Source organism: Lepisosteus platostomus, chromosome 12, assembly GCF_059453375.1.
Source record: "Lepisosteus platostomus isolate fLepPlt1 chromosome 12, fLepPlt1.hap1, whole genome shotgun sequence".
Lineage (NCBI taxonomy): Eukaryota > Metazoa > Chordata > Actinopteri > Semionotiformes > Lepisosteidae > Lepisosteus > Lepisosteus platostomus.
The window spans coordinates 13705217-13728518 of NC_142622.1; the positions used below are offsets into that span (position 1 = coordinate 13705217).

The 23302-nt window shown below is 36.0% G+C and overlaps 1 long non-coding RNA gene across 1 annotated transcript in view; it reads left to right on the plus strand.

The window, feature by feature from the left end:
- The window catches only part of LOC148651124 (uncharacterized), a 242970-nt gene extending 226052 nt beyond the window's left edge, over positions 1 to 16918 (plus strand). The window contains exon 8 of the long non-coding RNA XR_015925665.1: positions 14217 to 16918. This is a non-coding gene — a long non-coding RNA (uncharacterized LOC148651124). The remainder of the gene's footprint in view (positions 1 to 14216) is intronic.
- Positions 16919 to 23302: the final 6384 nt, after the last annotated feature.

Here is a 23302-nt window from a genome sequence, read left to right on the forward strand (position 1 = left end):
ATTCAGCTGTCCACAGTTCCGACCTGTTCACGAGGCTTGCTGCTGGTGCTAACCTTGGGTGGATCCTCTGGTTATTCTCTGGCAACCTCCGCTCTAGACTCTTAGAACAAAGGAAAGTTCTGGCACTCGGACACACTGGCCGTTCCGTGGTTGTCCGGGCTGAGTCTCAGGATGGTCAGGAGGCGCGCTGCGAGAATGTCCTGCCCTTGGGAGCCTTCTGCTCCTGGGCCGTCCTGCCCTGGAATTCTCCTTTGAATTCCCTTTTAGAAAAGTCCACAGAATTCTCCTGAATCCCTTCTGAATCTTACTGAATCTCTCAGGCTCTCTGTGTTGCCTGTTTTTACCTGGAGGAACTTCAGCTCGCTGATTGGCTGAAAGTTCCATGGGCATCAGAGTCCCACGTGGGTTACTCGGCTCTACCAGTCCCTGATTGGTTGATCAAGGTGAGATATGAGTCACTTACTCCTGACACTTAGGAATGCAGTCCAGATGTCCATCTGGCACTCCCTAGACAGATAGGCACCAATGGATGACCATTGATCATGATAGCCAGGCTTAGCTAAGTGCATCCCCCTTTGGGAGCTGTCCTAGGAAACTGATCTGTATGCTTAAGATTTGAAATACAACAAGAAATATTCTTGGAAGCACAAATTTTGAAGATCAGACTCTTGACCCCCCCTATTTGTTTGTATCATGTGCTCATAACAAAACAATACCAAAAATATTTTTGTATTGTGATTTTCTTTCATTCTTGTTACTGGATAATTGTCATCAAATGTACTAACTGTAACAAAATCATTTTTGGTACCATTTAAAACCATAAATTAGAGATGTTATTTGAAGTTCTACAAAGTATATCACTTCAGCGTCTATTACTAAAATATGTTAATGGTAATTGTAATACATACTGTATGTGTTATGATAGAAAAATACATGACACAGGATACATGACAAGGCACCAGACGAGTGACCCTTTGTAGGTTTTTTTCTCGTCCAGGATCTCCTGGCATCCAGCCTATAATTCAGACACACACTCCTACAATATAATGCTGCAATCTAGATTTATTAGTTCTTGACCACATCATACTGACAAGTATGTCAAAAACATGGGTCAAAAAGAATAGACTGCCAAAAATCTGGCCAAAGAATGACAATCTGGAACAGTTCATTTTCTTATCCTGAGCTGAAGAAAGCCTCACATGATAGGCTGAGTACAGTAAATGTAATCACGCATTTAACTGCACTAGGTAACTAAATCCTTTTGCTAATCAACTGGTGGCTTTATAGTTCTTGCCACATTTTGTTAAATCTATGTTTTTTAGGTATTTTTGTCCCTTTTCATATTGGGCAGTGTAAAAAAGAGTGAAAGTTAGAGTTTTAACAGATGGTTGTTAATGGATCTGAACACACACAGTTCATGTTACATTTTTACAGGCAAATCAATTTTTCATTTTAGAAGGATTTTTTTCAATGTACAACTGGGACTGACAGAACATTGTACTTCCACCTTGGCAGGCAGCCACCATAGTTTTTCCATCGATTTTATCCATAGTGCTTCGAATGCATATAAAAAGGGCTAGAAGGCATCACCATTTTCAGATACATTTTATGATGTCCTAATTGCCAGTGGCATAATATAATATAGAATTTTAAACATTAAAAGAATGAAGACTTTTAAATCATATTTTCTGAGAAATTCCACATAGGTCAAGATTTAAATTAAACCATTAGAGTCTCATAAAATCACTTTATATGGTGTATAATTATTAAACTGTCACCATACCCATGGTTGAAAAATATCTGCCTAGTACTCAGGATACCTAACCTCCTTCAGCATCTCCACTGCTTCACTCCTGCTCCACACCCCTATCCCACCTCATCTCCTGTCTGTTAAAAGAACTAAACCCTCAATTTAGCAAGTCCCTTCCGAGCCTCCAAAACAGAATGTCCTTATCTTACCTTACCTTATCTTACCTTCTTTACAAGACTAGTGACCTTTCTCACCCCAGAATCGTGGTGCTATCTCGGTCACACTAAATGTCTTGCAATCCCGATTCTTACAGAACCCTCACAATCTCTAAATTTTACCAGAGCTTTTCTGCATACTAGGATACTATAATTTCTTATGCTTTGCCTTCCTAGAATGCTGGTCTGATTTGGATTAGTACATATTCATGATTCTTGATCTTACAGTCCACTTTGTCACTTCAATGTTTTATAGTATACCAAGCAAATTTTGTCTACCAAAAGCCTGCAGCAATGGAATCACACAGAGCTCTATCACCGTCTATAGCACCTCTCCACACCTATAAATATATCAGGTCTTGCTTCCTAACTCTTCTTTTGATTTTCTTCAGGACTTGAAACCTTCCTTAATTCCTGAACTTGAGGAATTCCCAAAAAATGTAAACCATAAAATATTGGTCATGTAGTCTCTGCCAGGCTTATACTGTACCTAACCTGATTCAATCCCATCTAATTAAAGCAAGATACACGCTCAACATAAACTCTACAATTGAATGATTTTGCAGTAATCATATGGGTTTCCTATTCATTTCTTTGGGGATCAGTCTCTTCCTGAGATTGCCATTTCCTCAAACAGATAAATTAAGCCAGTAAAGCAAATTATCAAAATCATGGTGCCTTATCCAGTTTACATTTATTATGGTTTGGACCAAACTACTGAATTCAGTCAATTCAGTTACTGTATACATTTAAATTAATGTAAACCTGGTATAATAAACGAAGTCCTCTAAAATCTGACATTGCATTTGAAAATCAGTTTTTGTGTGAAATGGTTAATTGTAAACACTTTTTAACATACAAACATTTCAAACACAGAAGGGTTTACTCGTGTTTGTAAACTTTCTTAGTCTCACATTTTCATCAAAGTTGGAAAAGGTTAGAATTAGTTCTTTCTGATTTAAGAAGTACCCTACATTTAAATACAGAACAGGGAAATCAATATAAATATAATAATTATGATAAAAGAAAAAATATCAAAAATAGAAAATATTCTCAGGAACATCAGTGTTTACCAGTTAAATTCTAACAACGGTTAGACAACTGTTCTCAATATGCTTACAGTTACCATCTTTTTTACATCTGTTCAAACTGCAGACATCTGGATTTATATTTATATATTACATTTAAAAAGAAAAGAAGATTTAAGACTTCTGCTTAAATATGGAGGTTAATCCTTAGAGGCTTTTAACGGCATTTCTGCAGCTTACTACTAATTAAGATAAGGTTATCATTTTTAAAATTATACCAAGAATGCAATTAAAGAGTCTTATGAGAACCAGTGCAATCAATTTATTATAAATTATAAGGACCATAAGAAAATGGATATGACCTTAATAGGACAAATGTATACATCAGTGTTTAAGTACCATACTCCAGAAAAATGACCTACATGAAGAGTGCATAAACAGCAGCATGCTCACTATGTTTTAGTTGCTTAAACTAACATAGCTACTGTATGTTCAGTTATGCATATTATGCATTATTGTGCATATTAAATACAGTAACCTCCAAATTTATATATACTCTTGGCATGAAAATACAAGAGTAAATTCATATGTTTTGATACAAATAAATCAAAATGTAAAGACTTACATGTCATACATGACTTACATTATATGTCTTACATTGACAGTATTGTTTTAAACATGGGGCTGTTAAAATTAAAATATAAGAAGATTATTAAATGAATACAAAATCACATTACCTGACACATGTTTTCTTTAAGTGTGTGCATGTCTGTGTGTCTGCCTTCGGATGGACTGGTGTCCCATCTGGGATTTGCTTGCCAGGATAGACTCTAGCTATCCCACAACACAGAATTGGTGAAAGTAAGACCTAGACTTAAACAAGGAAAACAAATACTTCTTAACAATAAATTACACTAACACAGTTGTAGCCCTATAAACAGACATGTTTGGTGTAATGAGTTCAAGAGCCATAAGACAACAGGCTCTCTTATATAATAAAGTTTAGCAACTTGTACTCTTTTAGCATTCAGATTAATGGAATCTAGTTTCAAATCTGATTGGAAAGGATTGCTCTCTCAAGACTCAATGATGGTAATAATAACGATGTTTCTTCTTTCTCCCTGTTCTTTGTTTTTGCATGTCTGTTCTTGCATTTATGCTATGGGCCATTCCTATGGACTGCCTTAATGACATCACTAGGAATGAGGTCAAACCACAACAGTGATAAAAAACAAATCTATTTGAAATTGAAACAAATCTAAAAAAATAGTTATATTTCTAATGCTTAATGCTTACAAAATTATTCACATCCTGGCAGTGAGTTGTTTGTGAACTGTCATTTAGTTAATCTCTAGGGTTTTTATAGTTACAGTACTTGTCATACTCTAACTTTTGGTGATTTAGTGTAATTAATGTTTTCTTACCTTATTGTAAAATCCTTATGTGACCAGGTTTAAACTTTAGGACAGAAGACACAAGATCTTAGTTTAAAATTCAGGTAAATCTGAATCTCAGTTCTAAAGTATTCTAATGGTATAACATCAGTTTTGATTCAAAAAAAAATTTCTATTCTTCTCAGAAAGGATAACATTGTTTTTCAATTTGAATATTATCTTTCTGTGCTGTTCATACAGCTAGTGAGACTATTCAAAACCTCAGCTTATATTAAATTCAACTACATCACATGGTTTCATTTGACTTTAGAGTCAATTACTGTTTGGCAAATTCATGCGTTAGAACTTTGTGTTGCCATGGAATTATTCCACACACCCCAGATTCATGAGGTCAGCCTTAATTGTAGTCTAGGAGACTTTGTACTGTATATTGTATCCTGCCAGAACTACAGTCTTTGAAGATTCCTGATCATTACCTTTGGGTGTGAGTACTCATCTGACTACATATTTGCTATAATGTTTTCATGTCCTGGTGGAGTAATGATCATTCCATTAGCCTTCAACATCTTGATAATGGATATCACAGTAGGAACTGGGGTGTCTAAAGGATTATGTTATACTGTAGCCATCAGTACAGTTGTTGAGATAACACTGTTGTAGTTGAGATCCATAATCTTTACCTCAGATCTTTGGATGATTCTCTGACATTCCCCATTATAATACAGTACTGAGTGTTTCGCTTCTGTGTTCAGCATTTGTGAGACAACAAGAAAACCAAAATCATTAGATGTTTAAATTAACAGAATTTATGTTACAGCATAATTCTAATAGTCACAGCATATTTCAGTATATTATGATCATCATAGACAATGAATACACTTCCACATTGTATATTTCTAAATATACATATCAACATACAGTCATCAACATATATCAATATATATACAAAATATATGTTGATATACCTAGTAGTAATTTTCATACATTTTTATAACATTTTCACAAATAAATGTTGAAAAATCTTGCTGTACACCTGTGTTATTTTATGTTAAGGCTAGAAAAGTATGATAATAAAGATCATCCCTATATACAGTATACAAAGTATGTGCATATTCATATATTATTATAGTTATAAAAAGGAAGTTACTGGATGTTTGGAGCCACCTCTATGCAACTATTATTTCAAAGTTTGCCAGGAGAGATGTTTCTTGCAGAACATTTCAGTTTGTGACTTCAACCCTTTATCAATTGAATAGCTGTGCGGTCAGATGAAATATTATAGGATGAGCTTGACTGAAGAGTGTAAAAGATGACCAGCATCAATAAACCCTCCTGGACAATATCAAACTTGAACAGTCAACAGCATACTCTTGCAATTTCTCACTTGGAAAGACAGATATTTTGAAAGAACTATAGTAAAGCACCAATTATTTTTTTTATTCTGTTGCATTTTGATGAAACTCAGTTCATTCGTACAGTTCTTCCTTGTGGTGTATTATAGTTAAATATAGGAGCTATGCTAGAAAAGTATTAGATTTGAAGAAGGACTAGAAGGACTAGATTAGAAGTACACACCTGAAGAAGGCTCCACGGCCGAAACTTCTTTCTTTCTTCTTTTTTCAGCATGGAATAAACCTATTACTGTACTTGTTCCTTAGATCAGAAGATAGTGTTTTGGCAAAATTAATACGAATAATAGATTGACTAATGCTTATATTTTTAGTACATTTATATCCAAGTATCCATAACACTTTGTTTTAAATTTAGAAGAATTAAGTGTTTAGCTCCCCTTAATATGTAACCAATTATAAATCACAATTTGGGCTAATGTTCAAAATATAGATTTTATACACAATACAGTATATACACATCAGAAATATAAGAAAATAATGCCTTGCATTTGCCATATTATAGCAGTGTTCACAAGTGTCTGTTACATTTGTATATTTTAATTAAACTATATTTTAATGACTACTTTTGAAGAACATGGAATGAAAACATTTTACTCTTCTCAGAATTACACCTCTTCTGTACTGATAGATACTACATAGCTGTAGTGAATAAAGTTAAAAGTTAAAAGTAAAATAATTTTAGAATACAAAAATCAAATATTGTACTAGAAAAAATCAGATTCTGTATTAACAGACTTGGAAAGGGTTGGTTACATACAGTAATGTACTGCAGAATCTGAGAAAATTTAACTAAAAATGACAATATGATTTATTGAAAAGAAATTACACTGGAAACCAATAAACATTGATTTGGATTAAAACACACAATGGTTACCATGCTCTAAGGAAGCTTTAAATCTATCTTTGCAATATTGGGTTTCCAACTTACAGTACATACTGTAGAAAATAGTTTTAACGATTTTGCAGAATCTTCTTAATTGAGTTTGAGCATGCTTGTGGATACAAGTTTATTGATAGTGTACCATGACTAAAGAATCAGTCTTTGACTGTAAAGTATAACTGAAAGGGTTTGTATAAGCCAGAAAAGCTAAAGCCACAGAAGTCTGAAAGATCTATGATAATAAAGAACTGGTTAATACTGCCTGCATGGGAATGCATGTTAAAATAGCTTAATCAATCAATATGAAAGGCCAGTAAGTTCCAAACACTATTTACTTCAGATTTATGTAAACTTCTCACAGTATACTAATACATATCTTTCTATCCATAGTGTGCAATAAAATTACTAAAAACTAATGAAGCATATCAAATTCTCTTCATCTAATAGAATGTCAATTAATTAAATTTTAATGCTGTCTCTGTAACTGTACGAGTGACACTGCATTAAGATAACTCTAATATAAATATATATTTCTTTTGAAGATAAAAATATCCTAATCTTTTATTTATTTTTAAAATAAAATAGTGTGGCTGCCTAAGTTTGATGTTATAGACTAGTTTCTGGTTTGATGCTAATTGGTAGTGGCCTTTAATGGTTCTTGTATTTAAACTGCAAAGATATCAGCTATTAATTGATATTTGATTTAATACATTGGAGATGCTGTACTTAGAGTAAATTACTGGACTATATCTATGAGATAAAAAAGGCAGAAGAAGAGATTGGGTGTAGACTCGGATATATTAAAGACTGTGTTACAGTAGCATATTTAAAAGGTGACTTAACATATGGGAGAGAGTGAGAGCAAAAGGAAGGATAGATGTAACCAATTGATCAGAGTTACTGTTTTCTTTGTGCTCTTTTGTAAAATGATTTTTTTTATATGCAAGCTAACATTTGCGGTCTATTTTCATTATTTCCTAAACATGTTTAGAGTTACATTATAGAAAAAGTAAAGAGCACATAAAAATCACTGTACATAATAATTAAATCAATGGCAAAATAAAGTTAAAGTTTTGAATAAATATATTGATTTGGGACTATCAAAATAGTGAAATCCTGATCCAAGTATATTATGTAAATGTTAACACTTTTATATGTAAATGTACATTAGTTGTAAGCTAAATGTGCTTATGCCAAAATATTGTCAAACAATAAACTGTGCATTCATCTATAGCTCTCTTCCCTTTTCTATTGTCTCTGTCCTATTTCTCCTCAGACAAAAGTGGTGCATACATCATTAAGAAGTGAAAAACCTGTAAATAAAAAAAAGCATCTTAGCTCTCCAAAGCATCTCAACAGACTGCTGTTCAATTACTTAGATGTGAGTAGTCTGGTCTTGCCAGACAAATGTCCAAATTTGCTGTGCTTTTGGAGGCAGTTGAAATGCAGGAAAAGTGTTGTTTTGTTGTTTCCGTGACAAAAAGTTTTGGCCCACATTTGCCATTTTTGCTAAGCCGCGCTGCTGTCGCTCAAAAATGGTTAAAATGCAAAAATTTTCAAATCCACTTTTTACATGCTAAACTCTTTCATTTTTTGTATTGGAAAACAAATAAAGTGATTATTTTAGCCAAACTGTAGTGGGAATTGTGATGCTGACCCCGATATGCCACAAATCATGCTTATTTCAAGCAGAATTCCTGCTGCAGGTGACCCAACAAGCATTACTGGAAATGTCAAGCAGATTCAGTGCAGATGCACTGAGGGTGCTTTAAAGCATGACATTAAATGTTTCTGATGAGTTTGGAGTCATTTGGGTAACTTTTTGAACACAGCATGTGAAGGCAAGGTTTTTGAGTGGATTAATACAAGTGCCCGAGCTAGGGTTAGGGTTTGGGTTTGAATGAGAAGTAGACATTTACTGATGCCTTTGCTGTGCTTCTTGAAGCAGTTGAAATGCAGGAAAAGTGTTGTTTTGTTGTTTCCTTTACGACAACTTTTGGCCCACATTTGCGATTTTTGCTAAGCCGCGCAGCTGTCGCTCAAAAATGGTTAAAACGCAAAAATTTTCAAATCCACTTTTTACATGTTAAACTCTTTCGTTTTTCAAATTGGAATCCAAATAAAGTGATTCTTTTAGCCAAACTGTAGTGGGAATTGTGAGGCTGACCCCGATATGCTACACATCACGCTTATTTCACGCAGAACTCCAGCTGCAGGTGACCCAACAAGAAATACTGGAAATGTCAAGCAGATTCAGTGCAGATACACTGAAGGTGCTTTAAAGCATGACATTAAATGTTTCCGATGAGTTTGGAGTCATTTGGGTAACTTTTTGAACACAGCTTGTGAAGGCAAGGTTTTTGAGTGGTTTAATACAAGTGCCCGAGCTAGGGTTAGGGTTTGGGTTTGAATGAGAAGTAGACATTTACTGATGCCTTTGCTGTGCTTTTGGAGGCAGTTGAAATGCAGGAAAAGTGTTGTTTTGTTGTTTCCTTGACGACAACTTTTGGCCCACATTTGCGATATTTGCTAAGCCTCGCGGCTGTCGCTCAAAAATGGTTAAAACGCAAAACTTTTCAAATCCACTTTTTACATGCTAAACTCTTTTGTTTTTTGTATTGGAATCCAAATAAAGTGATACTTTTAGCCATACTGTAGTGGGAATTGTGATGCTGACCCCGATATGCCACAAATCATGCTTATTTCACGCAGAATTCCTGCTGCAGGTGACCCAACAAGCATTACTGGAAATGTCAAGCAGATTCAGTGCAGATATACTGAAGGTGCTTTAAAGCATGACATTAAATGTTTACGATGAGTTTGGAGTCATTTGGGTAACTGTTTGAAAACAGCATGTGAAGGCAAGGTTTTTGATTGGTTTAATACAAGTGCCCGAGCTAGGGTTAGGGTTTGGGTTTGAATGAGAAGTAGACATTTACTGATGCCTTTGCTGTGCTTCTTGAAGCAGTTGAAATGCAGGAAAAGTGTTGTTTTGTTGTTTCCTTGACGACAACTTTTGGCCCACATTTGCGATATTTGCTAAGCCTCGCGGCTGTCGCTCAAAAATGGTTAAAACGCAAAACTTTTCAAATCCACTTTTTACATGCTAAACTCTTTTGTTTTTTGTATTGGAATCCAAATAAAGTGATACTTTTAGCCATACTGTAGTGGGAATTGTGATGCTGACCCCGATATGCCACAAATCATGCTAATTTCACGCAGAATTCCTACTGCAGGAGACCCAACAAGCATTACTGGAAATGTTAAGCAGATTCAGTGCAGATACACTGAAGGTGCTTTAAAGCATGATATTAAATTTTTCCGATGAGTTTGGAGTCATTTGGGTAACTTTTTGAACACAGCTTGTGAAGGCAAGGTTTTTGATTGGTTTAATACAAGTGCCCGAGCTAGGGTTAGGGTTTGGGTTTGAATGAGAAGTAGACATTTACTGATGCCTTTGCTGTGCTTCTTGAAGCAGTTGAAATGCAGGAAAAGTGTTGTTTTGTTGTTTCCTTGACGACACCTTTTGGCCCACATTTGCGATTTTTGCTAAGCCTCGCGGCTGTCGCTCAAAAATGGTTAAAACGCAAAACTTTTCAAATCCACTTTTTACATGCTAAACTCTTTCGTTTTTTCGTATTGGAATCCAAATAAAGTGATACATTTAGCCAAACTGTAGTTGGAATTGTGATGCTGACCCCGATATGCCACAAATCATGCTAATTTCACACAGAATTCCTGCTGCAGGTGACCCAACAAGCATTACTGGAAATGTCAAGCAGATTCAGTGCAGATACACTGAAGGTGCTTTAAAGCATGACATTAAATGTTTCCGATGAGTTTGGAGTCATTTGGGTAACTTTTTGAACACAGCATGTGAAGGCAAGGTTTTTGATTGGTTTAATACAAGTGCCCGAGCTAGGGTTAGGGTTTGGGTTTGAATGAGAAGTAGACATTTACTGATGCCTTTGCTGTGCTTCTTGAAGCAGTTGAAATGCAGGAAAAGTGTTGTTTTGTTGTTTCCTTGACGACAACTTTTGGCCCACATTTGCAATTTTTGCTAAGCCACGCGGCTGTCGCTCAAAAATGGTTAAAAATGCAAAAATTTTCAAATCCACTTTTTACTTGCTAAACTCTTTCGTTTTTTGTATTGGAATCCAAATAAAGTGATTCTTTTAGTCAAACTGTAGTGGGAATTGTGATGCTGACCCCGATATGCCACAAATCACGCTTATTTCACGCAGAATTCCTGCTGCAGGTGACCCAACAAGCATTACTGGAAATGTCAAGCAGATTCAGTGCAGATACACTGAAGGTGCTTTAAAGCATGACATTAAATGTTTCCGATGAGTTTGGAGTCATTTGGGTAACTTTTTGAACACAGCATGTGAAGGCAAGGTTTTTGATTGGTTTAATACAAGTGCCCGAGCTAGGGTTAGGGTTTGGGTTTGAATGAGAAGTAGACATTTACTGATGCCTTTGCTGTGCTTTTGGAGGCAGTTGAAATGCAGGAAAAGTGTTGTTTGTTGTTTCCTTGACGACAACTTTTGGCCCACATTTGCGATTTTTGCTAAGCCGGGCAGCTGTCGCACAAGTACTGTCAAAACTGCAACGTTTTTCAAATCCACTTTTTACATGCTAAACTCTTTCGTTTTTTGTATTGGAATCCATATAAAATGATACTTTTAGCCTAACTGTAGTGGGAGTTTTAATGCTGACCCCAATATGCCTTACATTATTCTTATTTCGCTCAGACTTCCTGCAGCAGGTGACCAAAAAAGAAATATTGGAAATGTCAAACAGATTCAATGCATATTTTTTGCAGGTTTTTTGTTTGGTATATGGCCAATTAAATATTAAAAAAAGTTAATGACAATCTGCAAATCCCTCTTTTGGGAAAGTAAATATTAGCATGTATTTATTTGAGTTACACATTCATGCAATGTGACTTACATTTCCCATTTATACAGCTGGGTATTTTACTGAAGCAATTTAAATGGAATACCTTCCTGAAGAGTACAACAGCAGTGCCCCACCATAGATTTGAACCCACAAGGTAACTGTTATGAGTCTGGAGCACCAACCCCTGAATACTCACAGAAAAATAATATGTTTATGGCACCCAGTTCTCAGATTTATACTGTCTGCTTTTATAACATCTATATTCTTCAAACCTGTCCCTTTAAACTTTACTAGCATATAGATGCAATGGTATAGTAGCAAGGGTATACTATCACTCATATACAGTACATGCACTTCTGTAATTCAATTCTCAGTTGTAGGAAGATTATTTGTGTGTCCAGGAAATAATATGTATATGTTTAATCTGTTCTTTCTGTACAACTGAAATAAAATTGCAAGGAAGTGGAATCATATGCTAGAACACTTACCAGTCACAACAACAAAAAGAATCTTAATTGAATTTGCTGATAGATTTTTGTCCTAATATACATTTTCCCAGGGAAAAAAAGTTAATTGAATTGAGCCCCTGCTGTCTTATCCAGCTGTAGCAATGCATTCCATTGGGTCTCTTCTCTGGCTCTGAAACGACATCCTTTGCCCTTCTGTTGAGCTCTGCTGCTTAAAATAATGACATAATTTTAACTATCAGCATTTCATTTAGGAGTGAAGGTGACCTCAACCACTACTCACCTGGGCTTCCCATGCTTCAGTAGTCAGTTAGTAGTACATAGTTTGAGTCATGTACACTCACCAGGGTAGACACTGGTGGTAAGCCACACCAGACATAAGGATGTGTGTTATGTGTGTGCCTCCAACCACACAAATTGCATCAGGACTTGTAGTGCAGCCTTACCTTAAGCATAAAGTATTGTGTCCTTTAACTAGGCTAGGCATACCATGGAGAAAAGACTAGCCACTTCAATGTAAACTCTGAATTAGTGTTGAAAGCTACCATTAGTCTTTCACAAAATCTTAATCAAGATTTTATTAGGCATGGACTCTTGCCAAATCATGCTATTTGTTTACTGTGTCAGTTGTGGAAAACCCAACTTCCCGGCTGTGCTATGCCAATATAAGTTCAAAAGACTTGCAGGTGTACAGTGTTTTTCCCTTTTTTGTGGATATCATTTTAGGATATTTATATGTATTTAATTTTGTTTATTAATAAGTTCCAGTTCAAGTTTATTCTCATATGTACCTGAGTATAATTAAATACTTGCATGTTTTCTTCACATGACAAATGACATACAGTAACAGATAACATAAAAGATGACATAACATCGACATAGAAAATGACATAATAATAATAATAATTGCTTACACTTATATAGCACTTTTCTGGGCACTCCACTCAAAGCACTTTACAGGTAATGGGGACTCCCCTCCACCAAAACATAACAAATGACATCACAACTCTTGGAGACAGAAACAAGGTACAGTAGCAGCAGTAATTTAACCAGCATTTAGATAGCAGCTAGGTAAAAAAATTAGCAGTGGCGGTATTTACACTTTAGTACAAAATACAAGTGGTGGCAGAATTGTGCAATGTAAAACAGAGGGGTATAAAAGGGGGTAGGAGGACTTAAGAGGTGAAGTTTAGGAGTCTTATGGCTGTGGGGCAGAAGCTTTTTTTGAACCAAGAGGTCCGGGCTTTTATATTCCTACATGTTCTGCCAGATGGAAGAAGTGCACTCCCAGGATGATATTAGTCTTTGATTATATTACTCTCTGTTTTGAGGCAGCGTGTGTTGTAAATGGTCTGGATGGAAGGGAGTGATGGTCTCAGCTGCCTCTTCTGCTGACCACCTTCTATAATATTTTTATGTTCATGAGCTGAGCAATTGTCATACCAAGCTGTAATGTATCCAGTGAAAATACTTTCAACAGTGCATCTGTAGAAATTTGTGAGTGTTTGTGAAGACATACCAGATCTCTCGACTCTCCGGTGTGTGCTCTCGTGATTATTTTGTCTATGTGATGGGACCAGGTCAGGTTGTTGGTGATGTGAACTCCCAGGGACTTTAACCAACTCCTTAGTTTTGCTGACTAAGCAACCAGTTTTGGTTGTTGTCTTGGCACCACACCACCTGGTTCTCAGTCTCATTCTTGTGCTCTGTTTCATCATTATTTGTGATCAAACCTACAACGGTGGTGTCATCAGGAAACTTAAAAATAAAGTTAGAGCTGTGTCTAGTGAGACAATCGTGGGTGAACAGGGAGTAGAGGAGGGGCCTGAGCACAGGGGCCTGTGTTGAGGTTCAGAGTGGAGGAGATTTTGTTGCCTCTTCTCACTGATTGAGGTCTGCCCATCAGGACGTCCAGGATCCAGTTACAGAGAGAAGTACTAAAGCCCAGTCTGAGAGCTTGGTGACTAATTTCAGAGAATGTGGGAATATGATCGTTCTAGAACCAAACTTTTGGTAAGACACAAATGCTTCATTTTCATCAGATTGGATTGATCATAAAATTAAATTTTTAACTCACATATTTTGGATTGTGGTACTCTTTTTCCATTAATTTATTTTTTAATATATACAATTAATTATCAATCCATTTTCTGCTTTTTTCAAAACAGAGGGTGCTGTAGCCTATTCTGGCAAGTAATGGGTCCAAGGCAGGATACAGACCGGATGGGATGCCACAGACACATAAACCGATATTCACAGAAGCTGATTATTCTTTCAGTATGTTTTTCGACTGTGGAAGGAAACTGGAGCACCCTAAGGGAGATATACTATACTAAAGGGGAGATTTACAATACATATACACCCCAGGTCCAGAATTGAACAACTAAAAACTCTGCCACCATGCCATCCTTAATTATTTATGTTTAGTATAGTATAGTTTGCCATTTTAGAGTTATCAAATTATTAACAGAAATTAAATAAAATGCTCAATCTATTAAATGTAAATAAATCCTTAAATCATACACTGTCAGTTGATGTGTGTACTGAATATGTTTAAGTATTAAATGTTTTTTATGAATTATTTATATAAATGTAACTATAAGTAAATATTATATATTTAAATATTATAATACATTGTCTTATTTCTATTTTGAGTGCATACAACCCTTATCAAATTTTATGTATATCCAACAGCATAATTTACAGTATTATGCGATATATTAATTATTTTTATGTCTGTATGTTTATTGTCCAGCACTTAATGTATTTTAACAGTAGACATTTATAGTTACAGACACATATCCATGTCTTCTGAGCAGACAGTATTCACTGACTGGAGCCTTGGCCTTAACTGACACGTGCTTCCATCAAAGCACAAAATGCAGACACAATAAACTGCGCGTGTCAAGCAGCTCCTCTTTGTGGCAGTCTGTGCTTTAGGAAATTTGACAGTGATCTTCAACAGTATAGCTTAAAGGATGCTATTAGACTATGGATTGAAGGCTGTTGTAAAGAGCTATTTGCATTCTTAGTATGTCACAGTATGCTTACACGGGCTTAATACCTCAATGAGGGGGAAGAAAATAAATACAATTGATATCAGGATTCAATATACATTTACAATATACACTCACTTTAAAAAGGAAAAAAATTTAACTGAAAAATGAGAAGCAATTGATAGATTTCAAGGCCCTTTGTTATTAGACCAAACACAAAGCTGCCTCTGTACTTCACATGCATGTGATAAAAATACAGGTAATGTGGCCTGAAGCCAAATATCTTGCAACAGCATATAAACAACAAAGCGATATATACTATAAGTAATGCTCAGAGGACTATGCAGTTTCATATTGTGCTTAAAACTGTGAAAACAGAACACTGTGCTGGGTGTCTTGAGGTTGTTGTCTCCTAGACTGCTTTAGAAACAGACTTTAGTAGATATGCTGTGCCACATTCCGAAGTAATATTGCTGCCATCAAGCTAATGTCTGTGGAACAGCATCCTCTGCATATCTGTGCTCTTCAGAGGTTTAAAAGCCAGGGAAGAGAGAAGAGGAGAAGAGAATTTTTTTCTCATCCACTAGAGAGAGAGCATGCATCACTTGAGTTTTTTTTTATCCCCCACTAAACTAGTTGACCAATTCAGCCAAGCAGCCCTGTTCATCATGTGGTTTCTCATGTGATACGAGGGCTCCGCACCGCGTCAGAAGAAAAAGCTCTGTGGCACTGCATTCTTATCCAGCAGCACATAGAGCTAAAATAAAAGCCTAAAACAATCAAATAGGAAGATAGAGAGAAGGAGAAACAAAAATCTGGTGGTCTGTATGCTTTAACCTCATTTCGCTGCTGCTTTTATTGTTTGTTTGCTTGCTTCCTCAGTGCTGCTGGCAAAGGATCTGCCTGCTGGTGTCTCCCAACACTGAAACAATAGAGACGTTGCAAGCCAGCTTTGCTTTATTACTTTTTTTTCACCTGTGCTGTTGTTTTTCATTCTTCCGAAGTGTTCGATGGCTGCTCTTCGTGCGCATGGTGCCATTAAGAAGGACTGCGGTTATATGGTGTTGTCCGTGGTGAGGGTGGAAAGAGGAAAAATTTTGGGAGGGATGGAGAGAGATGAGGGTAAGAGTGGACATTGGTTCAGGAGAGGCATGTTTTTGGCGTTACACAAAGAAAATGAACTCAGCATCTGGTACATCTCTGGATTAATAATTTGGTTTCTACAGCACTGGGGTTACAGTGTTCACTAAGCATTTTGTTGGAGATGGATAGACAAGGAGGTTTTTGATATATCCCTCTTGTCAAAGCCAAGCCACGGCAAAAGAAAGGGAAAAATGTTGTGCTGCTTGATTGCTCCATCCACTGCATCCTCCCTTCAGATGGAAACATCATTTACAAACAATGTGAGGACAGCCTATAAATAGCCATTTTGTTTGCTGAGCAGGACCCGCCACTGGGAACAGAGGAGTGTTCCTGGGGGGCTTCAGCCCGGTCTTGGAGGCATTCTGTGTATATTTACATGCCCACGTATATGCTTACATCCTCTTAGGAAAAAAATAGATCTGATGGCTTGCACAGGAAATTGGTCACGTCACCAGGACCTCAGATCTGATTGCAGCTTTATGCTTTCAGCAACAACCCTCTCTTTTTCCCTCTACACCCATTTCCTGAGCAGGGAAAATTTGCAGGAACAAGCAAAATGTGGGATTTTTGTTTTTACTTTTTAGTACAGACAGCTTATTCATATTTAACACCTTGAATTACTGCTGAGCACTATTGTGTGGGCATGGCTCTTATTTTATGAATGTGTGATTCAATGTTTTGAAACAGAATTATCAGGATGTGGAAGTTTACACAAAATAAGCTCTCTTTTATCTATGGCTGTTGTTTTTATTTTCCTGTCTCCTGGTTTGGATCCGTTGTAGTTTCTGTTACAGGCTGTTAACATTACTAAATGCTGCAGCAGTTTGTTGTGGGTTAATTGTTTTCTGCTGATTGCATCATCGCAGTCGATGAGGTTATTAATCCTGCATATTTCTTTACAGCATTGACCTATGAAAGAAGCTACATTCAGAACCTACAGTAATATTTTTTCATCCTGTTGTGTTTTACAAAATTATGATTCTGGAACTGCTTTTTTGCTAGGAGAAGTGACCCTAGTTGGTCCCATATCTTGGAAAAGAAATATATTTTTGTTGTTTTTCATGCTTTCCTTCCAATTTCCCTTGATTGCTTAAATCAGACAGACTGGATGATGGCCAGGAGAAGTTAGATTGCAGCACTGGGAAATGTGTATATTATGTTTTTGAGCTGGTGTCAAAAAAGAAGGAAAAAAGTATTGTTTCTGAGAGGTCACATAAACAGATCTGTAATTATAGCATTTCTAAGAGAAAGATCCAAAATTAGCGAGCGAAGCAGTCTCCTAAATTGATTTTTTTTAAATAACAAACATCTGTTTCAGTGACTGTCCTCGGCTCAGCTGTGTGAGGTATAAAGCTATTTATCCATTAATATAATTTAGTCAATTGCTTTTGATTATTGAGCACAGTTAGAGATTATATTGAATATTTTATTACAGTAAACTTCATTTTTATTACACTACAAAAGTATAAAGGATAGATGTTTTCTCAATTTGGACCTGTGGATGTTTAAGGGATTTGTTATACACAAGTGTTTGTAACTTGACATTTAAGAATCATAGATTTGTTATCTAAAAATAACAGCAAAGTATATTTTGTTAAATTTAATTATTGCATGTTTACAGTGTTGAATTCTATTAGGTTAACCGACTTTGATTCATCATTATGTTTAATGACGAAGAGCCTAAGACTGTATACCGTAGTTAATATTTGGTTGGGATTTCGATATTTTTTAACATTCTGGACGTGTTACCCAGATAGGGTAGAGCCACAAAAGTGAACCAATAAAAAGACAATTAATGCTGGTGGCAGCATGTTACACGCAGATACAATATTGAAAATAAGAAATTGAACTAAAAGAGAGTAAACTGAACCTTAGGTATTCTTTTAAATAGCCAGTGATACATTGTTTTTGTACTTCTTTCTAAAACAATAAATGTTTAATAGTTCTTAATATTTTTATAAAAATACATAGCATAATAACAAAGCAGGCACGTGCACAGTTATAAGTAAAATGATATATACAGGTAGTGAAAAAGAAAGTAGAAAGAGACAGACCTAGTTTAGGCAGACTCATCACTTAAAGAGTGTGGAGAAACAATTAAAATAACAGAATTACAATAATAATAACAGTATAATCTCCATCACTATACTGGGTCATTAAGACCCACTCAGACCACAGGGTGAGTGCCTCCTACTGGCTCCACTAACATCTCTTCCAGCAACAACCTTCGTTTTTCCCAGGAGGTCTTCCATCCAGTTACTGGCCAGGCTCACACCTGCTTAACTTCAGTGGGTTTCCAGTTGTGAGTTGCAGAGTGATATAGCTGCTAGTATTACCATCTTGTAGGCTGATTTTGTCAGATACTGTATCAGAAGGTAAGTAAAGGGCCTGGTCAGTACTGGGATAGGATGCTTCCTTGGTAGGCTAGTTTGCTGCTTTAAGTGATGTTATTGAAAGTGTAGTGGTACTTTTCTCTCTGGACCAGACTGTCCAAACCAAGGTCAAGTTGACCATTTTGACCAGAGACAGTAGGAGGAAACTAAAGCTGGAGGAGGTGCTACCCTATTTGAAGAGATTTAAAACAGAGGTCCTGACTACTTTGTCATTTAAGTTTCTACTGCACTGTTTGCAAGAGTAGAGTAAATTCCATTTTCGGACTGAATTCCTCACTGGGTTTGCACAATCTGGCCTATGAATCCATCCTTCCATTTTATAACTGCTTTATCCAATACAGAGTGACAGGGAAGCTGAAGCCTATCTCAGCAAGCAACAGGTGCAAGGTAGAATACATCCTGGGTGGGATGCCAGTACATTGCAGGGCTCACACAGATACCAACATGCACAAAATCTAACTAGGCTATTTTTCACAGAAGCCAATTAACTACCAGTGTGTCTTTGGACTGTAGGAAGAAACCAGAACCTGGAAGAAAGCCATGCAAACAAAGAGAAAACATACAAACTCCATGGGTCCAGAATTGAACTCAGGGTAGCATCACTGCAAGGCAGTAATGCTTAGCACTACACCACCATGCCACCCTTTGCCTATGGATAGTGCTCCTAAATTCAGTTGAAGACATTTCTCCTTGCTGCACCTGAACTGCTCTGATCTAGTCATCACCCCAGATAATAATTTCTTATATAAGGGAACTGATTGTTTTTAATTTGTAAAATAGAAAATTATCTGGATACTTTATTTTCAGGTATGGTTTCAAATATTCATATTTTTGAAAGGTGCATGAGGAAACAAGTCAACACAGGGGCTTCTTCATGATTATCTGCAATACAAGGTCCTAGAGACACAAGTGGAAATTATGGTTCGAAACTTTTTGCACCATTTAATTCAACTTGTGGGAATCAGGAAACATCTTCCAGGACAGCAAATTATATGTTCATTATATATTTCTTGAAAAGTAAATGGGAATGGACCATTAATTAACAGGTATCGTACTGCTAAACTGTAGTGTAAATGACTCACATTCTAGATGTCACTCACAAATTTGGAAAAATCATAGGAATGATGAAAAAGTTGACTGGTTGAGGTTTGAGGCAGTTAACTGTTCAATACTATAACTCTATTTGGTATTTTTACTATTTTTTCATAGTAAAATTAAAATGCCTGTTTAACAAAACTGAGATTCCTAAGCCATAATTATTTGGTGTTTTTATCTATCTTTTCTTTAATACTTGCCGTGTCAAAACAGAGGTGCCTGCACGTTAAAACAAGGGAACTTCAAGACATTCCCTTAACCTTACTTTCTCACCAAGTAGACCTATTATTAACAGGGAATAAATATCACCGTCACTTTCATCCCACTTCAGTTTCCTTTTGACTATAACATGACTGTTCCTCATCAATCACTAAGAGCCAGTATCACTAAGAGCCATCTCAGCAGAGGAGATACAAGTTTGCTGTGGTTTGGCTGTTGCACAGCAGCTGAGAATTAGCAAGACCCTAGGTTACCCTTAAGGTTTTCCTGAAGGAATTTTCTAAAGTCAGTGGTGAACTGGCTACAAAGCTGCTTGTCTGGGCCCTCTTATTCAGCTGTAATATAGCTCTACAAAGACAGCCCTGTGTGTTGGATAATGTTTACCCAGCTGTTGGAAAAGATTCCTTAGGAGTGGGTTCCATTACTCTGAACCACAGATTGAAAAACAAATTGAAAAAAAGTAGACCAATTTCAGTGTTTGAAAAGAGGAAAGTACAACCCTGTATATTTTAGAAGGAAATACATACTTTCAAGACAAAAAAATTCTGCAGGGAACCATTAAATGTTTAGACAAACACATCCACTGTGAGTCAATACTTTTAAACATGCACTGAAAACCTTAATGTTGTAATTAATACTTCCTGGATAAATCAGTCACACTTTGCAAGCATAAATATGTGTGATAGGCACTTCAAAACATGTGTAAATCTCATGATCTAATTATCAAAATGGACTAATTTAGTTGAGGAACTAAAGTGTTGTAATGAGAATAACTAAAAAGCTAACTAAATCTTTATCATGTGCCTTAATGGTTGGTTATTCCTTAAAATTGCTATAGATATCTATAATCAGTTGCAAGCATTTTATAAAGGTAACTTGGTAAATTGCAGTATTGTAAAAATATTACTTAAAGTTTTGGATTGTGCTGCAGAAATACAGTATATGAAGAATGTTTGCTTAATCTTATCACAATTTTTCCAAGAACCTATGCAGATGCGTTATTTGTGTTTTATACATGTAATATATACAGTACAAGCTGAATATCTCCTTTATCATGATATTACATGACCATTGATGACAAAGTTATCTACATTTGATGGCAGTTCTGTTTTTACTAGAAAAGCTGTTAATCTAAGAAGGGTGTGTATGTTTTCTGATAAAATAAATAAGGGCCCTTACATATTAAATGTACTGGTTAATCTTACAGTCGTGGACTTTTTCTAATTGTTGCAATTAGAGGAATTGGGGATAATATCCATCTTTCTTCTTCATCCTAGGACTACTAATACTTTTGCACCACTGAACAGCTCCCTTTCTCTTCCTTAAAAATGTATTTGATACGTAGATAACAATTTTATCTCCTCATAGTAGGTAACCTGCTTAAATCGTATACTAGAGCTATATACTCTGTATATTATACACTGATTGCCTAACATTCCAAATAATAGTTAATAAATAGTTAAGATTATTTTTTCCTTGAGAGTGGAGCTCATTTTAATTTACAAATGTTTTAAAGTTAAAACAAAGGCCTGAATATTCCAACAGATTTCACTACTGCATTAGAGTATAATCATACTGAATCATATTAAATACAGTATATTCCCCAGAAAACGAATGTACATACAACAGTTCACTCAGTGGTCTGGATGACAGCCTCTCTTTCATGTATCTGTTATGTTCTATGCCATACTTGAACAAGACAGATTTATAAGATTGCCACCTGAACCATTTCAACTTGAATCAGACACAATATGATTTCTTCAGGGAAGAAGAATAGTGTCCAGTTATTTGTGTTCCTCGTGATGTGATATTTATCCTTTATAAATTCAAATCCTGTTTTGTTGACATTTGCAATTACTGACAATTTGACTTTGATCAAAAGCACATTGACGTTTCTGCTCATGTCTAAATGGTCTATAAGCCATTATGCTGTTCTGTTTTAGGATTTTGTTTTAAAAAGATTGAAAATTCCTAGTCTAGACATGCGTTGTATTCAACACAGCATAGGTATTATATTGTCACAAGCACCAAAATCAAAGAAAAAAAAACATACAGTAATTAACCAGCATTCATTTTGACTTTCAAAATTGTAAAAATAATGTTTATAAAAGTAACAATGCTAATAAAAAATAAAAAACAATTATGAGGCCTACTGTATTGTTAGAACAACATTTGAGGGCAGGTTTTCTACTGCTTTTTTCCATTACTGTGTCTTAATTTTATACTGTTCTTTTTTGCATTCATTAATGTAAACCTGCTGACATGGTTTCCTGAATCAGCAGTCAAAAGTTTTTTTTTATTTTATTAAGTGGATAACTTGGCTAAACTTTTTTTTTTTCCTTCAGCATTTACTGGAGATCTAACTCTCACATAGCATCCACTGTTAATACATTTACTTAGATAGCAAAAGAATAAATCCTACTGTTGCCAAGGGGTAGAAGTACTCTCTAAACTTTCAGTGGAAAAATTTACATACAGTGTGTTATTACAGTGTGTGTTATCATACAGTTTTATATTACTAAGTGACTGTCCATAAACAAGACTGTGTGTATCTGCTTGCCCTATGAGCTTCATGCATACAGTACATAGCTTTGACAATAACAAGGTAGGGAGCAAAGAGTTTTACCTGAATGTGAAAAAATATGTGATCAAAATCATAGTAAAACTAGAAGAATGGCAATACTCGCAGTGGAATATGCATTGCTTTTCATCTTTTGCATCATAAGGACATACAGTTGGTAGGATGTAAAAATATTTTAATGTTTTTTTTTAAATTAATAAGCCAGCCTTTTCACATTCACCCCTCTCTTTCCCAAACCAAAGTCATTTGAATTTTGAAGGCCAAATTAAACCTGAGACCTTAACCTGGCAGCCTGCAGTGGCGTGTTTTGTATGTCAAACAGGGTTGGAGACATCATTTTGTTTGTATTTTCCTTCAAACAGCAGGTCATTAATGCAGGGCCCTGTCTAGAGTACGAACCACAGGAAGACTTGAATGGCCGCTTGATTGATGCCGCCCCCTTGCTGGGGTCCCGCAGGCCTGTCAGCGATGCTCCAGGCGGAATAATGCAGGCTGATTTGACTGCGCTCTAACAGGGTAGTATGTCATTGTGTCACCAGGCAATTGAGGTTATTATGGGGCAGGGCAGACAGACGGGACGGTAGGGTCAGCAGACCGTACCGTCATTAGAAATGCAGGCCTGACCTACTTCAGTCTCTGTTCACAGACTGGAGAATAGCACAGCAAGAAAAAGGAGGATTCTTCTGATAGGTGGATGCTGTTGCTAGGGGAATAAGGGTAATTTTTTAAACTCATATATACACTCACTGTGCTACATAAACATTCTTACACAGTCTATCACAGCCTCAAAGATGTCTGATAAAAGCTGGTTGCTATTAAAGAACTGA